Raw genomic sequence first — 9121 nt, 5'->3', positions numbered from 1 at the left:
CTTTCTTTCTTTCTTTCTTTCTTTCTTTCTTTCTTTCTATCTTTCTTTCTTTCTTTCTTTCTTTCTTTCTCTCTGTCTCTCTCTCTCTCTCTCTCTTTTTGAGACGGAGTCTCAATATCATGTAGAGAAAACATAATTAGTGTGAGGCCCAAAGAGGAAATAAGTCACTGCTATAGAAATAGGTATTTCCAGGTACCAGTATCTAGTCTCTGGGGTGAATTTGTTTAAAAAAAAAAAAAAAAAGGTAATTTATTATAGAAATGATGGGAGAGTAAAGTAAGTCTGAATGTCTATTTCCTTGCATATATGACAAACTATTCCAGAGAAAAACAGTGAATATTTCTCTGTAAAATTTCTTCTAAAAGAAAATTCCAAAACTTTTCAAGATACCGTTGTATTCTATGTTTTAAACACAAGATAATCTTACAAACATTTCCTTGCAATACCTCTTGCTACAACTTAAAATCAGTACTAATTTTCCCAGTCTCAGAAAAAATAGAGAACTGTTGTTCCTAGTTAATGTGTTCTATGCCTCTTAAACTTGAGTGTGTACATGAAACACTTGGGAGCTAGTTAAAATGCAGATTTTGGTTCAGTAAGTTCAGGAGCCCAAGATTCTTTATGTCTAATAAGCTCCAGATGATGATGGAGGACATCATTTTGCATGAGACTGCCCCACTTCTCATACCTTTGGCTATCTGCCCCTTCCCTCCTTGCTATCACTGATTCACCCTGGGTGGGCACCTGACTCAGAAGGCTTATCAGAGCTCTTCTCCAGGACTTATTCAACAGGAGCCAGTGAAGGAAATCAATGTCTCTGACAGAAAAACTACGTGTTGTAAGGCTCGGGGCTCCTCTCTGTCCATTTTTCCTGTTGAAAGAGGGAAGCTGGTATAAGAGGTGAGGCCAGTAGACCAAGAGATGGTCAGAACGCTGGCTACATTCATGTCCCCAGTTTTCCCGGTTCCCTTTGAACCTGAGCTCTAGGGGCAGCCTCACCTTTACAATGCTATTTGAGACATGCCCAATATTTTTTACATATACTGTACATTTAACTAACTTATTTGAGTTGGTTTTCTGTCACATGCAACCATCAGAGTGCTGCCTAAGTATAATACTCATACAGTACAATTAAATTTCAGAAAATAACTTGTTTATGTTAATTTCCTTTTTGAGCTAACTCAATCATTTAGTGTAATCTTTGTATGCAGAACCTATTTCCTAAATTTTTGTTTCTTACACCTTGGTCTGAGTCTAACACTGTCTAGCACTTGAGACATAGTATTTGTTGTCTGGGATTCATCTACTCATGGAGAACAATCTGTACCACATGTCAGGCACTGTGCTGGAGGTGGGACCATGTGGTCCCTGTTTTCCAGTAGTTTACAATTTAGTAGGGGATATGGATAAAGCAACAAAGTAATGTAATGTGATGTAATATAATGTCATATAAATATAGGAGCATAAAGAAGACAGTATCATGGAGAGGGTGGTACCTCCTCAAAGTCTTGATGGATAAAGAAGGAAGAAGGAAATTCCAGCCAGAAAGATTCAAATAGGCAAAGGTACATAAATGAGAATTATAATGCTTTATGTAGAAAAGTGCAAATGTTTCATCGCAAAGCATGAAGAGGAGAGAATAAGAGGGTCAAGGGTACAGAGGCAATAGGGAAGTAGCCAACACAAATCAGGAAAGGCTTTGAATAAAATGACAGCAATCTTGGACTTTTATCCTGTAGGCAATGGATAACGATTGTGAAAAGCAGCAACAGGTGTGGATCATGTTTTACTTAGACTGTGTTGCAGGACATATTGAGAGCAATCAAGTTAGAGACAAAGAGTTCTGTAAAACAGAGTTGGCAATCTTTGAGCTAGTGAGCTATTGAGCAAAGCTATAATGAGGCAGAATAAAATATTTTAGGGTCAACTGATCTTTTCTTTTTCATTACCTGTTACAAATATCCTAACTTTCATACATTTTCTTTTACACACAGGTAATTTTGGAATTGTTACATTATCGTTTAAAATATTTGTCGATGAACCTTATACTATTGCATCAGTTAAAAATCTATACTGAGAGTCTCTGTCTTACTAAAAGTGAGTTTAACTAATTCATGAAGGTTTATTATTATTTATTTATTTATTGCATTTATTTCTTCATTTTATGTATTTCCTTTGTGTTTCTTCTGTTTCCCTCCTTTCCTAACATCTATTGGATAGGTTGAGTTTTACTCTGCTGGTTTGAAAATTACACATTATGATTTTTAGTCTTCTGGTATTTTTCTCAACTTAAGATGTGTTCTTATCTCTAGTATTCATTGATTTATTTCCTACAGTAATAGAATTCTAAAGCTGTCAGTAGCTATATTTTCCTTATCCCCTTCATTTTCAACAGAAATGCCTTAGTAAGCTCTTTTGTCTCTCTGGACTCCAACACCAACCTGACTCATGTCGGTGTTTTCTAAAGTTTAAACATTGATAGACTTTTGTTGTTGTTATTCTTTACTTTAGACAAGAAATTTTACTAAATTATATACTGATATTTATTTCCTATATCTTATTTGCTTCTAACTGGATAATTTCCTCCAACAGTGCGTTTAACATGTGTGTTAGGTGGTCTGAGTCTTAGTATCCACTTCATGCAAATATGTAAGTGATAATTAAAAATACTAGGTTTAATTTGTTTCTTTAAACACTTTGAAAATATATTCTACCACTTCTTGCACCTAGAGCTGCTGTGCAGAAGTCTGAGCTGGATGTGTAGCTGGTCATCATCAGCATACAGAGGATAACTGAAGCCATGTGTGGGAGGGAGATCACCAACTGGAACACAAACGGGAGAAGAGAAGGGAGCCAAGAATGAACTCTGAGAAAAGCTAACATTTAAGGAGGAGATACAAGAAGAGGTATTGTGAGCTAGACTGAGAAGGAATGGGCAGAGTTTTGCAAATGTAATCAGAAGTCATGAAAACCAAGAAAGGGGGCAGTTTGAACAAAGAGGGATGATCAGCAACAACCTCAAATATTACAGAAAGATCTAGCAATACAAGTATTTCAAATTGTTTTTTTGCATGTAACGATATATCCAAGTTACTGCATTTTCTTTAAGATGAGAAATGTTTGTATCATTTTTCTATGTTGGTGGGGGGGCCAGAGGGAGGAGTAGGAAACCAATAGAGAAGAGGACATAAAAAGGAGAGGAAACAAATAGTACATCAAGAAGGTACTGAAAGAGAATGGAGGATAAAGAGCACAAGTGCACAGAGATTACCCTTTACAAAGGTAATGATCAGTGTTCTCTGATGATTAAGGAAAGAAATAGTCATGAAGGCAAGCATTTGAGGGAGTTCATGTCTAGAAGCTTCTATATTCTTTGTGAAGTAGGAATCAAGGCCTTTTGTTGATAGATAGGGAGTGAGGTGAGTTAATAGTGTCAGCAGTATTGGAACTATTAATGATACCAGTAAATAGCACCAGTAGTACTGGTCTACTTGTACTTGTCGAATGAGATATCGCTTCTAATTAGACCAAAGAACAAAAACATTTGCCTAGAGTAAATAAATTTTCCCTATTGATTCCCCAGAATCAAAAACCAAAAATAAACCTAAGAGCAAGTGTTGCTTCTATGTCCTTAAAAAGTTGTGAAAAGGAACCATAGTGCTTTAATTGCATGTTTAAGAATCTATTACATTTTCCTTTTAATGTTATGAGGTGGAAGTTGTCTGACGAGTCTCTGGTTCTTTGGGGAAAATTTTGGTTCCAACCTAGATTTTTGTAGTTCTAAGCTCTATAATTAAGGCAAAGACTCAGTTAACAAAATTTTACAAAGTTAAAGAATGATCGGGGAGCAAAATTTTGGTCCCTGTATAGTTTCCTAGGGTTGCTATAACAAAGTGCCACAAACATGGCAGAATTTTATTGTCTCATAGTTCTGGAAACTAGGAGTTCAAGATTAAGGTGTTGGCAGGTTGAATCCTTCTGAATTTTTGAGGGCCATGAGACAGAATTCGTTCCATTCCTTTCTCCCCCTAGCTTCTGGTAGTTTGCTGGCAATCTGTGGCATTCTTTGACTTATAGACACATCACCTGATCCCTTGCCTTCATGTCTACATGGTGTTGTCCCTATTTGTGGGTCTGTGTCTAAATTTCCCCATTTTATAAGTACACTAGTTATATTGAAATAGGAGCTTCACCAGTATGATCTCTTAATTAATTACATCTTTAATGGCCTTATTTTCAAATAAAGTTATATTCTGAAGTACTAGGGGTCCAGGCTTCAACAAAGGAATTTTTGGGGTAATAAGATTTAACCCATAATAGCCCTTTTCCAAACTTCCAAAACTCTTTCCAAAGAGCCCCTTTCAAAACTTTTCAGGTCATGAAAGTGACTCAGGGTATTTCAAACTCTCAGTCTATGATTATTACTTTTGTTTTTGTTTTTATTTTTATTCTTTCCCAGGTTTTCTGCTTATGAGAAGAAAAGCAAAAGTGAAAAGGAGGAAGCCATTTATGTAACAACCTAGGAGGAAGGTGCTGGCAGCCTAAAGAAACAGATGTGAGAGGAATTCTGGTCTATATAAGAAGTCTGACTGCCATTTAAAAATTCAGGATTTTAAAAAATAATTTTGTTTAAACAAGAGCGTTAAAAATACCAGCTAATCAATAATTGAAAAGAATTAAGAATTAGTGAATGCCATAAACTATGCATCTGACAAAGGTCTAATACCCAGAATTTATGAGGAACTTAAACAATTCAACAAGCAAAAAACAACCCCATTAAAAAGTGGACAATCATGCCTGTAATCCCAGCACTTTGGGAGGACAAGGTAGGTGGATCACAAGGTCAGGAGTTCGAGACCAGCTGACCAACATAGTGAAACCCATCTCTAGTAGAAATACAAAAATCAGTTGGGCGTGGTGGCATACACCTGGAATCCCAGCTACTCAGGAGGCTGAGGCAGGAGAATCACTTGAACCCGGGAGGCAGAGGTTGTAGTGAGCTGAGATCGTGCTACTGCACTCCAGCCTGGAGTCAACAGAGTGAACACCATCTCAAAAAAAAAGAAAAAAAAAGTGGGCAAAAGACATGAACAGATGTTTCTCAAAAGAAAACATATAAGTAGCCAACAAACATATGAAAAAAATGCTCAGCATCACCAATAGTCAGAAAAACGCAAATCAAAACCACAGTGAGATACCATCTCACACCAGTCTGAATGACTATTATTAAAAAGTCAAAAAACAATAGATGTTGGCAAGGCTGCAGAGAAAAGGGAACACTTATATATTGTCAGTAGAAAAGTAGATTTGTTCAGCCACTGCAGAAAGCAATTTGGAAATTCCTCAAGGAACTAAAAATAGAATTATCATTCAATCCAGCAACCCCATTAGTGGGTATATACCAAAAGGAAAGAAATGGTTCTACCAAAAGGACACATGCACTTGTAAGTTCATCATCACACTATTCACAATAGCAAAGACATGGAATCAACCCAGGTGACCATCAATGGTAGATCAAATAAAGAAAATTTGGAATATATATACACCATGGAATACAATGAAGCCATAAAAAGGAACAAAATCACGTCCTTTGCAGGAATATGGATGGGTCTGGAGGCCATAATTGTAAGCAAATTAATGCAGGAACAGAAAACCAAACACCATATGTTCTCCCTTATAAGTGTGAGCTGAACATTGAGCACACATGGATATAAACATGGATATAAACATGGGAACAATAGACACTAGGGAGGAAGAGAGGGGTGCATGAGTTTAAAACTACCTATTGTGTACTATGCCCACGACCTGGGTGATGGGATCATTCCTACCCCAAAACTCAGCATCATGCAATATACCCATGTAGCAAACATGCACGTGTACCCCTGAATCTAAAGTAAAAGTCGAAATTATTTTTTAAAAATTAGTGAATGTAATCCTGATAAAATTAATAGAATTTTAGAGTTGAAAAGAATCTTAGGAATTACCTATTCTAATATCTTAATTTGCTACATCATATTATAGAAGGTCAGAGAGATGGCAAAGTTAGACCCAGAAACCATTTCTCCAGATTTCTAATACAGTGGTTCTTCCTCTGTCTCTTATGATACCCAGTGTGTTCTACACGACAATAAATCAATCAGTAAATACCTGCTAAAAATCCTTAATTATGAAAGAAGGCAAAATATAAGGCATGACTGATACTTCAAAGAAACTTAGAATTTTGTTAGAGAAATAAGACAGGTACACTATATAAAGATGATAGTAGGTAATTTTAGGTTATTGTCTTTCTGGATGAGAACTGCCTCCTGCATCCAGATCTCTATGACTGGAACTTTTCCACCATAAGACCCCCATATTCTGGCCACAGGTGATTGGTTTAGAGACTGGTATGTGACCCATGATGGGCCAATTAATTATAGTATCTCATCCCCCTCCCACTCTGGTAATTGACCAAGGGATGAGTACCTAATCCAAGTCAGGCCAATCAAAGTATTCGCCTAAGAAACTGAATGAATCCATTCTTTTCCAGTGAGAGAAGCTTTAACATAAAAAACTCAGTTTCTGTTCTTGGCTCTGTTTCTTGTCATATGGACAAGGTCAGCCTTCATAAGAGAGAATGGAAGTGACTAAAGAAAGTAGAAACAAAGGAGAGAGAGAAATGGGTAAGTTCCTGGTTTCGACTGCTCTTGAAATTAGCTGTACCTTGACCTTCCCACACTTCCTTGTTCCATCTTTATTGGGATCTAATAAGTATTTACCACATGTTAAGCACTATTCTAAGCATTTCACAATAAGAACCCATTTAATCCTCACAACAATCCTATGAGGTAAGAATCATTACTACCCCCATTTTACAGAAACTGAAGCACAGATTTAGTAACTTGCTAAAGATCACACTTCTGGTAAAAGTAATCAAGCCAGGATTCAAATTCAGGCAGTGTGTTCCAGAAACTGCTCTTTCAACCATAATTTCATATATATTTCTTTTACACATTGCATTACAGTAAGTTGCAGTCATTTGTCTCCATGTCTGTCTTCTGTGACCTCATTTGTGTCCATGCTAATCTGTGACCTAACTAAAGTCGAGGGCTTTTGTATCTTTAAGGCCTGCTACAGTGCCTGGTTAATAGTCAGCAGGGCACTGAGCAAATGCTTGTTGGACTATTGGTAACCCTGGAAAACTGAGGTTACCAATACCTGACACCAACCTACCTAAGAAAGCTACCTAATAAAGGCAATAACACTGTGGTAAGTGTTTAACTCATTAACTTAAACGTGAGATAATAGAAAATGTTAAACCTTCATCCTCTTAAGTTTCTAAATTTTTCCTTATGGCAAAATATATGTAAAATAAAATTTACCTTTTTAACCATTTTTAAGTACACAACTTAGTGGCACTAAATACATTCACACTTTTGTGCAACTATCACTCCCATCCATCTGTAGAACATTTTCATCTTCCCAAACTGAAACTCTACTCATTAAAAATAATTTCCCATTCCTGCCTCTCCCCAGTTCCTGGCAACCACCATTCTACTTTGTGTCTCTATGAATCTGATTCCTGTGGGTACCTCATACAAATTGACTCATACAATATTTGTGTCCTTTTGTGACTGGCTTGTTCCATATAGCATAACGTCTTCAAGGTTCATCCATGTTGTAGCATGTGTCAAAATTTCCTTCCTTTTTAAGGCTGAATAATATTCAATTGTGTCGAGACCAGCTCAGTCAGGGAAACCCTAACCCAGTGGTGCTAGAGGAATTAAAGACACACACGCAGAAATACAGAGGTGTGAAGTGGGAAATCAGGGGTCAGCCTTCAGAGCTGAGAGCCCCGAACAGAGATTTACCCACGTACTTGTTAACAAGTCAGTTGTTAGCATTGTTTCTATAGACATTAAATGAACTAAAAGTATCCCTTATGGGAAACGAAGGGATGGGCCAAATTAAAGGAATAGGTTGGGCTAGTTAACTGCAGCAGGAGCATGTCCTTAAGGCCCAGATCGCTCTTGCTATTTTTGTGGCTTAAGAATGCCTTTAAGCAGTTTTCCGCCCTGGGTGGGCCAGGTGTTCCTTGCCCTCATTGTGGTAAACCCACAACCTTCCAGCTTGGGCGTTATGGCCATCGTGAACATGTCACAGTGCTGCAGAGATTTTCTTTATGGCCAGTTTTGGGGCCAGCTTATGGTCATATTTTGCAGGGTTTGTTCCCAACACAACTGCACATAGATATCACATTTTTTTTAGTTCATTCATCCATCAATGAAGAGTTTGGTTGTTAACTGTAAATAATGCTGCTATGAACATGGGTATACAAATATACGTTCAAGTTCCTATTTTCAATTCTTTTGGGTATATACCCAGCAGTGAAATCGCTGAATTATATGATTATTCTGTGTTTAAATTTTTGAAGAATCACCATACTATTTTTCAAGATTGCTGCATCATTTTACATTCCCACCAACAATGCAAGAGGGTCCCAATTTCTCCACATCCTTGCCAACACTCGTTATTTTATGTTTTTTGTTTTGTTGGTTTGATGATAATAGCTTTCTAGCAAGTGTGAAGCAGTGTCTCATTGTGAAGTTTCTAACATTTTTGACCAGTGTTTATCTTTCTGGCAACTCTGAATATTCTAAATTTCATACTACTCTTGAATCCTACACTGAAAGAAAACTTATTTGAAATCATAGAAATAAAGAACACTTCCCAAAGGATAGTATTCTTTATATTTTATGCATACTGGTATGGAGGTGTTGAAATATTCTACGTTTTGTGCTTAATATACAAAATTCACACTTTTTTCCTAGTTAACCCTATGTTAGTCTTTGTCCTGTCTTTAATTGAGCAGTTCATTTAGACCCTATTTATCTTTATTCTGTTTAGATCAGCTTTACAATTTTTCAGTCATTCAAACTTTTTATCCAGTTCTTCAGGTAAGAGTCATCAACAAGTGAATGAAGAAGCACGTTATTTATCAACTGTATTTTCTAAAATCGAGGGGCAAATTTTAAAACATTTTTTACTCTTTATATTATATATTATTTATTTAAACATTGTATATTATTACTTTATATTATTTATATTATTACTTTATGAAGTATATTATTACTTTATGAAG

Source organism: Colobus angolensis, unplaced genomic scaffold (assembly GCF_000951035.1).
Source record: "Colobus angolensis palliatus isolate OR3802 unplaced genomic scaffold, Cang.pa_1.0 Scaffold41, whole genome shotgun sequence".
NCBI classification, from domain to species: Eukaryota; Metazoa; Chordata; class Mammalia; order Primates; family Cercopithecidae; genus Colobus; species Colobus angolensis.
This window is presented reverse-complemented; position numbering follows the sequence as displayed.